This window comes from Uranotaenia lowii, chromosome 2 (assembly GCF_029784155.1).
Source record: "Uranotaenia lowii strain MFRU-FL chromosome 2, ASM2978415v1, whole genome shotgun sequence".
NCBI lineage: Eukaryota > Metazoa > Arthropoda > Insecta > Diptera > Culicidae > Uranotaenia > Uranotaenia lowii.
Window position 1 is genome coordinate 384795584 of NC_073692.1, and position 17180 is coordinate 384812763.

The window sequence follows — 17180 nt, forward strand, 5'->3', positions numbered from 1 at the left end:
CGATTTCTGACTTCAATGCCTTTCGAAAAGAAATCGTCACTTCCGTCAAGGATGTGAAGATTTCTTTTCAGATCGGTCGAAGGGGAACTGCTCGTATTTTGGCGGAATCTTTTAATGATTTTCAAAAAATTTTAAATTATTTGAATAATAAAAAACACCAATTTTTTACGTACGATACTAGAAGTGATCGTCCTTTTAAAGTTGTACTTCGTGGTCTCACCGGCGATCAGACACCGGATGAGATCACAACTGAATTAAATTCTTTGTTAGGTTTTTCTCCAGTTCAAGTAATTCAAATGAGGAAAAGAACCAACACGAATAATATCAGTAGTGTTGGTTTTGCTCCTGAGCTTTATTTGATCCATTTTAAAAAGGATCAAGTTAATAATTTGCAAATTCTTGAAAAGGCTCGTCTTATGTTTCATTGTCGAGTCAAATTCGAACCTTTTCGAAAATCTTCAACCAATTTCCTTCAAAATATTACGCAATGTCGTCGTTGTCAAGCTTTTTGTCACGGCACTAAAAATTATAGAATGAATGCCAGATGCATGTTTTGCGGCTCATTCGATCATGAAAAATCTAAATGCCTTTATGGTGGTGATAAACCAAAAACAGAATTTTTCAAGTGTGCAAATTGCGCAGGTAATCATTCCTCGAATTCGCTAGACTGTCCCATCAGGGCAAAAATTATTGCTTCTAGGAAAAATCCCAAAGTTTCCAGAAAAGTTTCTTCTCCTCCTTCCTCTTTTTCGTCTTCACACGTCGGGCCGGCAAACAACCTGCCTGTTCGCAGTCAGCCTCGGCCTACATTGGAATCACGGCTGGGTAATACCCGAAGTGATTTTAATGTTACCTGTGCTGATTCTGCGCCACAGACTCGTTGTTTATCGTTCTCAGAGGTGGTTGAAAATGGGTTGCCCTCTCCAGGCATAACTAATAAAAATGGGAAAAAACCAAGTCTCAACGTTCATGCGAAGGCTTGGGAAAATCCCCGAAATTCAAATACTTGTTCTTCTCCTTCATTTTCTGATCCTAACAATTTTGTTGATTTGGGTGAGATTACTGAGGAAAAATTAAAATTTTTGCATCAAAATTTAATGGAAATGATGCAACTTATGTTGAAAGCAAATTCAATGTTTGAAGCTTTCCAAACTTCTTTTAATTATGCTAACAAAATTATTATGACTTTACGATTCCCTCATGGATCCAAATAGATGTTTAAATATTATGAATTGGAATGCTAGATCTTTGCTGGCTAACCAAGATGAATTCTTTTTATTTTTGAAAACTCAAAACATACATATTGCTGCCATCACTGAAACTTTTTTAAAGCCAGACAATAACTTGAAAAGCAATGCTTTCTTTAAAATTTTACGAAATGATCGACTTGATCGACAAGGTGGGGGTGTAGCTATTGTCATCAATAGTCGTCTCAAATTTAGACTTCTTCCTTCTTTCAATACAAAAGTCTTAGAAACAATTGGAATTGAATTAGAAACTTCTATGGGGAAAATTATAATTGTTGCCGCATATTTGCCTTTTCAATGTAGCGGTGAACAGAAAAATTTTTTGAAGGGAGATTTACAAAAACTCACCAGAAATAAATCTAAATTTTTTGTTATTGGTGACTTTAATGCAAAACACCGATCTTGGAATAATATTTCATCAAATTCAAATGGGAATATTTTATTTAATGACTGCTCTGCAGGTTATTATACTGTTGAATATCCTAATGGGCATACTTGTTTCTCTTCGATTAGAAATCCTTCCACAATTGATTTGGTTCTAACGGATTTAGGCGAGCATTGTAGTCAATTAGTTACTCATGCGGACCTCGATTCAGACCACCTTCCAGTAACTTTTTCTTTATCCCAATGTCCCATTGAAAACCCTTTAAAATCAACTTTTAACTTTCAAAAAGCTGACTGGGAGCGATATAGGAATTTTATTGAACGTAATTTGAATGTAAACGTTCCATTGAATTCAATTGAAGATATTGATTTGGCTGTAGATAATTTGACAACTTCAATAGTCAATGCTAAAGCCGCTTCAATACCCAAAGTTAAACATAAATTTAATCAACCTTTAATTGATGATGATATTCAGTTTTTGATACGACTGAAAAACATTCGTCGACGCCAATATCAACGTACTAGGGATCCTTATTTGAAATTTATTTATTGCGACCTTCAAAAAGAGATCAAACGTCGTTTAAATTTCATTCGTAATGAAAATTTTGCCAAAGCAGTAGAGGACATAAAACCCTACTCAAAGCCATTTTGGAAATTAACTAAAATTCTGAAAAAGCCCCAGAAGCCAATTCCTACTTTGGAAGACGGGGATAAACTTCTTTTAACGAATGCAGAAAAAGCTCAAAAATTGGCCCAACAATTTGAGTCTGCTCATGATTTTAATTTAAACGTTGTAAGTCCAATTGATGCTCAAATTTCCCTCGAATTTGATGATATTCTTTCTAAACAAAATGTATTTGAAAGTTCTCATGAGACAAATATTGATGAACTTAAATTGATTTGCAAAAAATTTAAAAATATGAAAGCTCCGGGGGAAGATGGGATTTTCTATATTCTTATTAAAAAGTTGCCTGAAAGCACTTTAAATTTTTTTACTTAAAATCTTCAATAAATGTTTTCACTTGGCTTATTTTCCCAATAAATGGAAAAATGCCAAAGTAACTCCAATTTTGAAACCTGGAAAAAGTGCTTCACAGCCTTCAAGTTATCGACCAATTAGTTTGCTTCCTTCCTTAAGTAAACTATTTGAGAGAGTTATTTTGAATAGAATGATGATTCACATTAATCAGAATTCTATTTTCCCTGATGAACAATTTGGTTTTCGTCATGGACATTCTACTACACATCAACTTTTGAGTGTAACTAATATGATTAACGCTAGCAAATCTGAGGGTTATTCAACTGGTGTTGCTCTTCTTGATATTGAAAAAGCTTTTGACAGTGTTTGGCACAAAGGTTTAGTAGCTAAATTAGCTCGATTTGATTTTCCTGTATATCTCACCAAAATTATACAAAATTATTTGACTAGCCGAACCTTACAAGTAAGCTATCAAAATTCATGCTCTGGAAGGACTCCCATTAGAGCTGGGGTCCCTCAGGGCAGTATACTTGGGCCGATTTTATACAATATTTTTACTTCTGATCTTCCTGATGTACCAGAAGGAAAAGGTAGAAGATGATTTGCTGATGATACTTTGCTTTCAGCCAAAGGTCGAAATTTACGGGTGGTACGCAGTAGATTGCAACAAAATTTAAATTCCTTTTTGAATTACTTGAAAATGTGGAAAATTTCTCCTAACGCTTCCAAAACTCAACTTATTTTATTTCCCCATAAGCCAAGAGCTCAATTTTTAAAACCTAATGAAAATCATTCCATAACTTTTAATGGGGTTTCATTAGAATGGTCTGATCACGTGAAGTACTTGGGACTTACACTTGATCGGAATCTTACTTTTAAAAATCACATTGAAGATATTCAATCTAAGTGTAATAAATATACTAAATCTCTTTATTCTCTCATCAACAGGAAATCCAGGTTGTGTCTGCGAAATAAGATGTTAATCTACAAACAGGTATTCCGACCAGCGATAATGTATGCAGTTCCGATTTGGTCTAGCTGCTGCGCGACAAGGAAGAAAGCCATCCAGAGGATTCAGAACAAGGTTCTGAAAATGATTTTGCGGCTTCCACCTTGGCACAGCACCGAAGATCTTCATCGGATTGCAGGCATTGAATCGATCGAAGAGATGGCCAACAAAATCATCTCCAACTTCAGAGGCAAATCGATGCAGTCTTCCATCGCAGAGATTCGTTCTCTTTATAACTAGTTTAATTTTAGGATAGTGTTTAGTTTTAAGTTTAAAATATTTTTGCCATTACAGGATGTTCTCCTACATTAAATACTTAATTGCGCTAAGCAAATTTAATTCTTACAAATAAATTTTCAATATCTAGTTAACTATAGGGCACTGAACAGTTCATTATTGAGCTGAACACCTAATTTAATGAAAAAATGTAATATAAATGTAATGATGAATTGATACAAATAAAGACATATTTAAAAAAAAAAATAATAATAAGAATTCCATCGATTCAATCCTTAACTGAAATTTTGAATTTGAATTTGGTCCATTGGATAATTTCCAAATAAGAATCTAGATTTTTCGTTTTAACTATGATCAATCCCCAATCTTGATTCAGGAATTTTGTTGCAATGATGATTTAATTTAAATTCAAACAATGAATTGAGATAAGCAATCATTAATATTTATAGCTTTATCTGAAAAATATCTGGATGTTTTTGTTAAAAAAGTATTATGTTTAATTTAAATAGCTCCTCTTTTTTTAATATTGTGTCCAACCTGACAGCTCAAATTTTCAGGAAAGTTAAAGAAAATGGAAAAACTTTTTTTTGAAAGATTTAGAAAATTACCGGCTAAGAATGTTACTTACCATATCAAAAAAATTTTATTTTATTTTCGATTGTGATCTTCGAATTCTTAAATTTAAAATTGGAATCAACTTTTTACCATCAAGAAAATTGAATTCAAGATAGTGAGAAAACATAAAGTTTTCATGCGGAATAATAAACTCAGATATAAAAATCACACTGAAAAAAATCTTCAATGTTATAATTCAAAATTGGAGATGGTCCTGCCAACAGTAAGTCGATTCCGAGGCGATTACTTTTCATGGGATTATTTTCTTAGGACAGTACCCGTTCGATCTCGATGTCCCATCTTCAAAGTTGTAACTACTCCTCCCAGTTATAAACAGCACAAGCACCAGAGATGAGACATTCCTCTCGACATATTGATATGCAAATTAAAATATCGAAAGTCTTGATCAAAACAATATTAGTTAAGCCTAGCAAAAAGCTTGTAGCTAAACGAAAAAGGAGTAGGTCTACCGTTTTTCCTGCAAGAGGTTGTCTAAACATTTTCTTGCCAAACAAATTGGATTTCCTGTGGCTCATGTTTCAAGAGAAGCGGGTGAAAAACAACATAAATCAAAAGATAAACGATTTTTATGACAAATCTGCGTATCACCGGACGGAAATCTCTAGTTAGTAGTATATTTCTTCACTTAGCTTCCGAAAAGGCGATATCACCGGCGATATTTTTTCGGTCATGCTCCTCGCTCTTGGCCTTATTTGAATATAAATTTGAAAGTTTTCTCCCAGCAGATTTGCAAGACTCCAGCTAGCTAGCACATCATACCTACATTCACATTCAGCCGCAAACCACCGACGAAAATCAGCTGCCGGAAAAAGGAATCATCTGAAATATGAAAATGCACTTTGTCCAAGTTTTCTTTTCTTTTTTTGCCACACATCCTCGGAGGGTTGAGAATCGTCGAAACGGAAGCAAATTATGGCTTTTAAAGTATGCTTTCAGTCATACGGCCGGCAGCAGCACACATTTTTGGTGGCAAAAGACACATGGGGACGAGAATATTTTATCAACTTTCCTCTGCCGTGCGCACACACCCGAAGAAGGAAATTTTAAACGGATCAGCCAGGCGGCAAGTGATAATAAAAAAATTATTGGAGACGGTTTTTTGTGATTTTTTAGAGCTTTGCTTAAGGACCTCGGAGACTTTTGTTTAATGCCGGCCACAATAACCGCGAAGGACCGCGAATTGCGAAGCGATTCAACTTTGAACAAAAATACTTCGGTATTTTGCAGATATTAATCACACATAAAGAAATCTTGAAAATTAGTTTTCGGAAAAAAAATCTAAGCGTGGGATAGGTACCGCGCAAAAGGAAGAATCAGAACCCATTACTTCTTTTTTCAATTATATGTGAGGAGTAAATAGAATCAAAATCTCGTATGTAAACATGCCTTCATAAATTCTTCAGTACATTGTTTTCAACCCATTTGCCAAACCGCTGGTTCCAGCTCGTTTCCCCCGAATTGTGGTTGTGAAATGTGCAGAGTCATAACAAAATTAGGCTGCAAAAACTTATGCTCCCATGTAATGATGATGAGGGGCAAAGAATAAGCGAAAAAAAAACGTCACGGAAAAAAGATCCCAAGCATCAAGTCGGAACACAGGAAGTGAAATTATAAATCATGGAAACAGCCGAGTGTGACACGACTTGGTCCCACCATCAGCGGAAACAGGAAGTGGATGTGGAGATGCATGAATGAAGTGAAAAAAGCCAAGAGGTTCGTTATCAAAGATTCATTTTCGTATTCATTGTTTTCCAGTCCCGTCGTCGCCTTGTTTGAGAAGATGAGGAGGGTTCATGATGCTGCAAAGGTACGACTTTCTTGGGATGTTTAGGTCTGCCGTTGAAAGGTGGATCCGCGTTTTGGTGTGGGAGTTTGGCTTTGTTAGCGTTAAACGAGTGCCACTCTTCGAGTACCCTTCGAAACAAGAGGATACACTCACGTGTGGAGAAAAGCTCGGAGCATACTTTTTGTCTCGACGCAATTTGACCCGTTTATATTTCCAATCAAAATTAAAACAGTTTTCACCAACGGTTAGTATGCTTAAAAATCGAAAATATAACACAGCTGCGAGGTAAAAATCGATTTATTCAACCCTGGTATCAGGTACCCGATAAATTACAGCTAAACATACGAAAATATTTTTCCCAAAAGTATCAAGCACTTTGCAGTCAGGCTCGGAATTTACGACGAAAATCTTGGGCCATAAAATGCGACTGTTCCATTATCACCACTCGGTTGTAAGGCGAAAAAAGGAGGTTGGAACAAAATAAAAATGTGTGTACGTACCTGCTTGTGAGTAAGTAAAGTGAGGCTTTAAGTATGTGTGGGTGTGTGGAAAATGCCACATCTCCTCCAATAACCCACAAACTAATGCAGGTTAAATGCATTCCGTCATTGACTTTTTCACAGCATGATGCTCAAGGTAGGATGGAATAATTTTTGTGACATATGTTTCACATCGTTGGCAACTCGCCAGAGCAGTCTACAGTTTGGTGAATAAATCATTTTCACATTTTCATGCAATTTTAATTAAATCATTTTAAAGGTTTTTCTTATTTGTACATTATTTCACAGAAAATTTTAAGAACAACTTTAGATGGATAGCTGATTAACAAGTTCGAGGCGGATTGCACACATTTATTAAATTTCCATACAATACCATCTCACGACATAACTTGGTGGACATAATTCCTAAAATACACTCGGTTCATAGCAACCGATCTCCAATTTCTAAGACATCCCACATTCGACAGATCACGCTCCACTTTGCCAAACCACCTCGCTCGTTGTACCCCTGCTTGTCTGGTGCCTATCGGATTCGCGGTGAATACCTGTTTTGCAGGACTGTCGTCCGACATTCTCTCAACATGTCCTGCCCAGCGTATCCGGCCAGCCTTCACCACCTTCTGGATACTGAATTCGTCGTAGAGTCGGGCGAGCTCGTGGTTCATCCTTCGCCTCCACACTCCGTTCTCCTGTACGCCGCCAAAGATGGTTCTTAACACTCGTCGCTCGAATACTCCGAGTGTACGCAGTGTGTCCTCCTCGAGCAATTTCTATGTCTCGTGGCCGTAGAGGGCAACCGGTCTAATGAGCGTCATGTACACTAATGTACAGGTTACACTTTGTGCGTGGGCTAAGTCTTCTCGACCGCAGTTGCTTGTGGAGTCCATAGTAGGTACGACTTCCGCTGAACATTCTCCGCCGGATCTCACGGCTGGTGTCATTGTCTGCCGTCACCAGTGAGCCGAGATAGACAAAGTCTTCGACTATCTTCAGCTCGTCGCCGTCGATCATGACTTTGTTATTATTGGACAACGAGCTCGTTGGCCTCGGATCCACAAGCCAGCATATACTTCGTCTTCAACGTATTAATCATAAACCCGATCCTTCCTGCTTCGCGTTTCAAATTGCGATAGCTCTCCTCCACCGTCGCAAATGATCTGCCGACTAGATCAATGTCATCGGCAAAGCAGATAAGTTGACTGTATCTTTTGAAAATCGTTCTCCGCATTTCGCCCACCGATCGTCTAATAACACCCTCAAGACCTGAAGATCTGGTTCGTCCTACACTGCCTCTCCAAGAAGCCGGCCTGATGACTTCCCAGGAATATTTTTGCTTATGGCGTTAGACTGTAATCACATTTAATCTGGGGGAGAATGTAACCCCGTATAGAGTAAGTTGTTACCCGAAATGACCCGCAAACCTGCACTGCTAATGACCACCTCACTTGTGCGCCAACGACGGAGATGATCCGCCGATGTGAGACGGCATGTTGGATGCCCAGCTAGTAAAACTTTCTCTCAGGGCGGGTCAAGCGAACGGAAAAGGATAAATACTCTTAAGCGAAACCCAAAACGCTAAGTAAAGAATTTGCTATACGAGACGAACCAGCCCAAAACTTACTTTGCCCTAATGAGCTTCGCTCACTAATTAAAATTGCTCACAAAATACCATTTTAGCTTTATATTCGATAACTTCCAATCGATACGTAACAGAGTTCAATATTATATTCGTATTTGTAACCTTGGGCTATTTACCCTGGGTTTGTAAACCATATTATAAATCTTGAGTCGAACTAAGCTGTAAATATTTCATATAATAATGTTTGTATATCTTATAGTCTAGAGAAGATTTGACCTTATTTGTTGCCGACGTAGTCGGATTGTTGTCCACGATTCCGTGTCGGTGGTGACAATGTTTGTGATTAAACCACAGACGAACGGCTTCAGCGACTACCGACGCTTGGTCTGGTTGACTCAGAGCTCGGATGTGAGCTCCTATTGACCTGGCCTAATCCGTGAGCTAGATTCGGATCGCCGATCGGAGGAACCGATGGGGAATCCACGGTAACCATGTCCACTGACTCAGGGCAGAGACGGGTGCCCCTACGGACGGATGACAGCATGCAATGCCGACCCGGAAGTGTCGGAAACCCTTGGATCGGAACCCTAACGGGAGTTCCTACGGCTTGATTCGGCTGGTGAGCACAGCTTTTACGCTAGCCGGATGGCTTGCGTCTTCGACCACTAACCGACCGGGGTCCCTTGGCTCGGAGGCGGTGAAGTGACTGGTACCTCTTACGGACGTGCGATCTGCCTGGATGACCTTGACCACGCTATTGCCGATCACTCGGCCCAAACGTTGTTTTCTCCCACTGGCCAGACTCGGTTCAAGAGGCTGGATTCGGAACCGACTGGCCGAGAAGACGGAACTGTAGAATCTACAGAAAAAACCTTCGTGTGAAGGTTTAACCTACACACACGTGTACGATTAGGTTATGTATCACACGAAAAACGGACAAAACGGACAATGGTCATACCTGATGATCTTCTTTAATCTAACGGATAGATCTCTTGGCTGTAGCTTTAATGTGGTATTGTTAGAGCAGTCCTAGTACAGAATGGATATCATTGAGTGTTTCGTTTTTGTTTAACAAAATTCTTATCACTCACTTTCAAACACGCTATTCATCGCATGTACCGATGATACATTTAGCGACAGTAAATAAAGGCTGGAAATACTATAATAAATCGTTACAAACTATTCCACCATGTGGTATTTCACCGCAGCCTACCATTTGTATCGAACGGAAACGACAACACTTTAAATCTGCTGCGTGCACAAAACTTCAACTGCTCTTGATGAGGCCCAACGAACAAAGAGGCTTGAGTCAGCTCCTCGTGGCTTTACCAATCCCTTGGATAATCCGCCAAACTCACACAGTGGGTTTCGGTGGAACCTAAGAGTAAATGGGAAAGGTAGAAAGAATGCCACAGTTGATCAAGTTGTACTAAAATGTTTATCCAAGACACCGCTCATATACACTGAGGTGATTCGAATAAACGGTGTACAGAATAATGTTACAAGACGGCGGAGTAGGATTCGGGACAGCACTTTATAGGCGGCATTGAGGACAGTGATCGCTCGGTAGTTCTCACAGTCCAATTTGTCGCTCTTCTTGTGGATGGGGCTCCTCTCCTTTCACCCCTCTGGTAGCTGTTCTGTGTCCCAGATTCGAAACATCAAGCGGTGTAGGCAATCGGCCAACTTGTCCTTGTCCATATTGATAAGTTCAGCTGCGATGCGCGTAGAATTCATCTATTTCGTCACCGATACTTCCGAGATGAGAGCTGTGTACGTTGATGATACTTATGTTTAAGAACCGTTCCTTGATTCTTAACCGACACATTCGTGGATCGATCGGCCACCATCTGCTGTTCCAAGATCGCGTGTATTGCTGCAGCTCTGGTAGATGGTATGATCTTCTCGGAACGTTCGTACCGTGGAGCTCTTCCAGCATACCTCCTGCAGCGTTAAGATGTTGAATTTGCGGCTTTTCAATTCGTTGAAGAGCACTTGAGTACTGTCCATGAAATTTAGAGATCGACAGTTTCATGTTCCAAGGTTTCAATCGCTGGTATCTTTACGTCGCGTAGGTCTTTGCCTATTTCCATCCGACATTTTTTGTTCGTTATTCGTTGCTTGTATTTTTTGCAGTCACGGGCTCGCAAGACCCACAGTTAACTTCACTATCTTGCAGTAGGACTGTCGTTATGTTGCTGTGTTTGGATTCCGAACACCACCAGGACGTTGTTGCACTACAGAACTCCAGAAGATCATAAATCTTAAATAGATGGACTGGTTAAAAAAATGTTAAATGACAAAGTTATACAACTTTCTATCTCACCTCACAATCCTCCAATCTTGTTCAGTCTTTAGAAATCATAATCTGAACATGAAAAATGGCGTCTAGTGATCGATTTTAGACAATTAAATAAGAACATAATTGCTGATAAATTATCTGTTTCTAGAGTTCACGATATTTCAGATCAATCAGGAAGAGCAAAATATTTTTCAATACTAGATACGACATATGGTTATCATCAGATTGAGCTTCGAAACTCTTTAAAAAAATTACAACCTTCTCCACATCTTCTGGTCATTTGGAATTTAATGGATTATCTTTTGGTTTAAATATTTCACCTAACAGTTTTCAGAGGATGATAATCATCGCTTTGAGTGGCTTACCTCCGGAATGCCCGTTCCTTAACGTTTATGGCTTTTCTAAAACAGAATTATATCTGCTCTTGATAAAAACAATTTTTTCAAACGCACTGTTGGTAGCTTTAAGATGAAATTAAACGATGACCTATATAAATGAAAATAATAATTTTTGAGGCATGGTAGCATTTATATTTTCAAAGCGTGGGAGTATTTATATTCTAAATATTATAAGTATTTATATTCAATCTAGTACTATTATCAATATGTTTACTTTATTTGACAGACGTATGAGTCGAAAGAAGAAGTTTGGGGATTACTGTTGTTTTTCTCTGTTTTGATCTGCCTGGTTTAAAAGCTGCTATTGTATTTTCGGAGCCTTCATTTCATTAGGTACATCACATCTAGTATTTTTTCTCAAATCCTGATAATCCTATTCCAATTCATTCTCATTTCAATGCATCAGGTAAACCTTCAATGTATTCTATTCATCTGAACGACACTCGAAGTCGACTGCCTGCCCGTCCGCACGCATCCCATTTAAAATCCCTATTGTCCGATTCCAATTCTTCAAGTAAACGTATAGAAATTTCCATTGTCCAGTTTGAATCCACACAAACGGTTGCCTGATTCCCGTGCACAAAATTCCAAGACATCAGGTAAACTTATATGATTTTCCATTGGCCAATTCTATGGAACCCAAATGGCTGCCTGTCTTTGCGCGCTTGTCTCTAAGCAAGCGGCCGGCATCGATCTACGCAGAATCAGTACGAAAATTAACACCCGCCTTTCAAGAAGTTCAGGTAAAGTAGTTAGCAAGGACACTAATGGGATGGGATGGGATTGGAAAAGTGATGAGTTCGGTTCACATCTTTTTCGCCATCTTTTTTTGCATACAAATCCAATAAGATTTTTAGTTTATATATCCTATCTGGATGAGTTATTATTTTGTTTACATTACAACACGGGTTGATATGATTTAGTTATGGTTGCATAGACTTTTTGATATAATTTCAGATATTTTAACATCCTACGAGTACTGAATTATAACTTATCCAGATAGGAAAAAATTGAGTATCAAAATATCTCATCTTGATATGAATGATATGCTGCAGAACCAAAGAGTGTGCAAAAAGTGTCCTATTACCACACCAGTAACCCAGATATCGAACCAGACGCACAATGGCTAGAATTATTCTAAGACGCCGGGGAACGTCGTTCTTTCACTCTCTGTTTACATATAGGGTAGGGGCACCAACCTCCGTCGTATCCCTCTGATTCGTCTTAATTGATGAATGCATGTTCAAGAGCCGAAAAATCACTTTCCGCTTTAATTAGCTACTTCACATGATAAACTTGCGCCTGTGAATTTATTTTCTATCACAAATTTTTCACTTTTGAAACTATTTTTTGAGATTTTTGATTTTGAAATCGCGAAGTGAAATGAATTATTGGCGCACTCCGCCATATTGAAAGACGAACTTAGTGATCCCTCCAACGTGTTTCTTTGCTTTAACGCTTCCTATCAATGCCTGTAACGATCAAAATCATAAAATCCACCAGAAAAATGTTGAAACAAAATTAGAAATATGATCTCAAACTAATCTGATTTATGTTAATTAGTCAATTTTCGTTTGAAATCGAATCGCTCGGATCCGATAATTCGTCGTAATTTTGCGACAAGCATAGGAAACCGTTTTGCAATAATTGGAATTAGACTGGTTCATTTTTAATATTTTTTGCTGGCCACAGTCGGACTCATTAAGAATGAACATAATTGATTTCCAAGTAATTTTGTATATTTGACCTCATTCAATCTGGGAACTTAATACGCCGGGATATAAGTGCAAAAAGTCTATTTATATTATTAAAATACTTCAATGTATTCAGCATACCTTATAATGCATGATTTTAAATGAACAAAGAATTGATGGCTTTTTTAGCTAAGTGGTTGTTGTTTTACAAATTATTTACTACCAGTACCGTGCGTAATTCAATAGACGTTATGGTACACGCAAGAATATCAAATACTTTACACATATCTAACGTTCAAGTCCAATGAATGTTTCTTTAAAATTTTATATTTTAAGATTTGATTTTTTTGGATTTATTATCTGATGACATTAAACATTTTCTTAAGTATTCACACATCAATTCTATGAAAATAAGACTTTTTGAACTTCTTTCATTCAAACTGCAATGTCTCACATACGACCAAACGCTTTGCTCATCAGAATGGTCACTGAGAGATCCTTGAAAACTAAAACTAAAACTTATCCAGTTTTCAGAGATTCTTTGATTTGGAATCAATAACTACTCGAGAAAAACATTTGAATTCCTGCACAGAAAACCTCGATTTCTACTGAATTGTAACGATGCATAGAAAACCAATGCAATTAATTTCCTTTGAATGTCAAAATGACAAGAAAATTTGGATGAATGGATCATTAAAATTTTGAAATTAGAATTCATGAGTCTCTGGTTTGGATCTCAATACAAGTTGAGATAAAAAATCGGTAGATATGATTTTTTGTACATAAAGTCGTTCAAAATCCAACAAAATCGAACCTGCTTATTTTCTGATTCCTACCATATAACTTTTGAAACTTGACTCATGTTTGCTTCATTTTTATATGTTCTCAGTGAATTGGCAACAAAAGATGTTTTGTCGTTTTTGACATATTACAGTTTGAATAAAAAAAATCGAAAAGTTTAATTTTAGTTTACGTCATTTCCCAAAAACTTGCATTTAACTGATTTCTTATTTGAAACCTTGACAACAACAAAATGTTAGGATAACGAAGCGTCAATTTCCGAAAAAAACATTTTTGCAAAAACTTTTATCGCTCGTAAAAAACACGAATAGATGAGCTGAACCAGTCTAATGCGCATTACACGCATCAACGTGGCGTTGCTTTGTTTCGATATCAGGGAGGTGGCAAACTAGTTCTTCTTTCGAACAAGAATCTTTTTCTTTTTTTCTATCCATCGGGAGAGACGTTTATGGTGTTTTCCTCTCAAAGCAGTACAAAGTCTCAAAAGTCAAAATTTCAACCAATGAGGAATCAGAATGATTGATGTGTTAGTGTGCTATCAACCATACTTCTCTAGCATTTGACATTTAGTTCGGGTCCTTGACAGCAAAATGTCAGGTTTGTTATGGGCCCACAAAATCGTGGGCCCGTAATTTTGATGGTTGTCAAATTCAATGACAAAGGATAGGGATGCCATTTCCCTGTTCGATATCCTTCGCCAGGGTTCCCAAATGGATAAGAATACACATGTTGACAAAACGCAAGAGTGATTCTGTCTCTCCTCAATTGTCATATAGTATGGGAGAGTGGGGAATCATGGGCCACTTTTTTTCGTTGTTCCATAACTTCTTTATTATAAAAGATAAAATGATAATAAAATATGGTATGGTTTTCTACATTTTCAAGGTATCATAAGGTATTTTTTGAAATTTTTAGTAAGTTATTTTCCCCAAATTCTGACTGTTTGAAAAAAAGCAATATTTTTTGGATTTTGAAAAATGGTGGGGAATCGTGGGCCACCAAATCCAAATTGAGCAAATAACATGCAAAGTTTATGAGTTGACCCAAAACTGTGATTTCCTAATTCATTTCGTTATTTTAAAGCAATTTCAGATGATGAAATAAAATAGAGAGCTGTATATGATCGCATACATTCCAAAACCTGGCTCGCGAACGTTTTGGCAAAATTTCTTATATAGGATGGACAAAATATTTTTCATAACTCTTCATTTGGCATGAGTGAACTTTACAGATAGGTAAAACGTATTTTAATTTCTGAATTTGAATAAAAACATAAAAATATAGGTGATTAAAGATGTGTGGCCCACGATTCCCCACAAGCTATGATTTGCAAATTGGTTGCGTTTGTGTGAATTATTGATATTGCATCAAAAATTCCTTTTCCATGTGAAAGATGATGATAAAACTAAGATCATAAGCGTATGAGCATATTTTTGTTATGCACTTTAGGTTCCCCATCGATGAAATTTGCGGGTGTTTTTTTAATTATGTAAGTAAATTTTTCTAACTTTTTTTATCTTGATAAATAAAAGAAGCATGTGATGCGTATTTCTGTCAACAACATATAGGAATATATGCTCACGCAAAGCGACGACGATGACAGTTGGTTTGAGATTTTTATCTCAACACACATCTGAGATATTAAAAGTGGCCCACGTTTCCCCATGGCCCACGATACCCCACTCTCCCCTACTATTAAAAATGTTAATGTTCTTTAAATATGTGCAGTTTCTGTGTAAATTTGTGCATTGTAAATGGTGGAAAATATCTGTATGAATGTTTAAAATTTTATTTTACAGACAAATCCTGGATCATGGCAGCCCTGTCCGTTGTAGAGTGTGTTGGTACAAAATACATTTGCAGGGTGGATTCAATTTGTAAGGTCTAATATTGTGCTGCCTGCAATTGCCTTAGCCAAGCAATGGTACCTAGCTACAAAAACGCTACCTTGGGATTTCTTGGCTAGGTCATTTTATTGCGACTTAGATCTCATTAGAACTTTGCAGTTATCCTGCGCTGTTGATCCGTGCGAAGTAAATAATAACATTTGCATGAACCGCAACCGCAAAATTTTAAATCTATCCCTCATGAGGGAGGAAAAGTTTGAGACAATTTCGGTAGAATTCAATAGAAGGTATAATATTTTGCTGCCTGCAGATGCATTAGCCAAGCAATGCATGGTAGACCTTTCTACAATAAAGCCTTCCTAGTTTCATGGCTTATTGCGACTGGTTACTTGAGAGATAATTTGCTACAGTGCTGCGTGGTTGATCCGTTTGAAGTAAGCTAATGCCAATTGCATGAACCGCAACCGCATTTTTTAAATTTATTCGTGAAGAGGGTGGAATAAATTGAGACAACTTCGGTCTCCTTGTACGACGGAAGTAAGGACCTGGTACGACAATGAGGGAACTTGAATGTGGAAAATAAATCATTAATTGTCTCAAAAGAACGTAATGGATTGATCTATTTCCTGCATAATTTCATTACACAATATTAAATATATAGTTCAATGAATGAATGACAATTTTAAACCAACATGGAAGGCAATTCTATTGAACTAATGAAAAAAGCTTCTTTGAGCCGTTGTCTTAGGGGCCTCTACCCTAGTCCTATATTCACAACTATTCAATTTCCCCATTACACTCTCGTGCAAGTTTAGTCCATAGCTTTGCGCAGTGGCGATATCGTAACCAAAGAGGTTCTACCGAGGTGCGATTATTGCTCGTTGAAAAGTCTCAGATATCGAAATCAAAATAGGTATCGAGTCTACAAATAGAAGAAACAGATAATAAAGCAAAGGAAGTCGGTATGAGTCATCCCTTAGAATGAAAATCCTAGAAAAAAAGCTAGGGAGATTCGGATTTGGAGTCATGAACTCAAGTTCAGTAATTATTCGAAAGAACCTCACACCAGCTAACCGCCCAAGTATTAATGTCTTCTCCTATCACTAGAAGATTTTTATTTTGAAATAGAACTCTTATTTATATAATTATTTAATGAAATCGAAAAAGCTGTGCTGCATCGTGTAGCATAAAATAACCAAAATTTAATAGGCTATCATCTTTTGATAACCTTGATTCAAATCTAACCTTTTTCCTACCCATAGTTTTTATTTTATTCTCATCACCATAATAAGTCAAATATTTCAGTCTACTCCGATTCTCTTTTGGGGGTAGCAACTCAACCCAGCCAAAAAGGGACCCTTTCGCTTCCCGATCCTTAAAAAGCTTTTCACACTCACTTTTCTCCGGGGTTGTGTCGAAAATCTGCACACCTTCCGAAGATTTTTTTCTCCCATCTGCTTTCAGCAGATTTGTGCGCATTTGGTTCACGAGCTTAATCGAAACTGGAACGGGACCGTTTCTGACATTTTCCATGGAAAAAGGTGGACCAATAGATTTCCCGCCGGGACGTCTGGCTGGAGGGGGGAGAACGACAAAACCAAAATGGAGGGGGAACTAGTAGCAAGGAAAATCTCGAAAGGATTCCGTCTTGTAGATGCTCACACACACTCTAAAATACCCCCGGAAGCAGAACACTAAACATAAAGCTTTACGATACATCTCGAGCATGAAGGCAGACAGACGTCTGAAAGTGACAAAGACACCGACTTTCGTTCCAAAAT

General features: G+C 37.6%; 1 pseudogene; it reads left to right on the forward strand.

Annotated features, from left to right (window-relative positions):
• The first annotated feature begins 16219 nt into the window (after positions 1-16219).
• On the forward strand, positions 16220-16299 carry LOC129750243 (U4 spliceosomal RNA; annotated as a pseudogene).
• Positions 16300-17180: the final 881 nt, after the last annotated feature.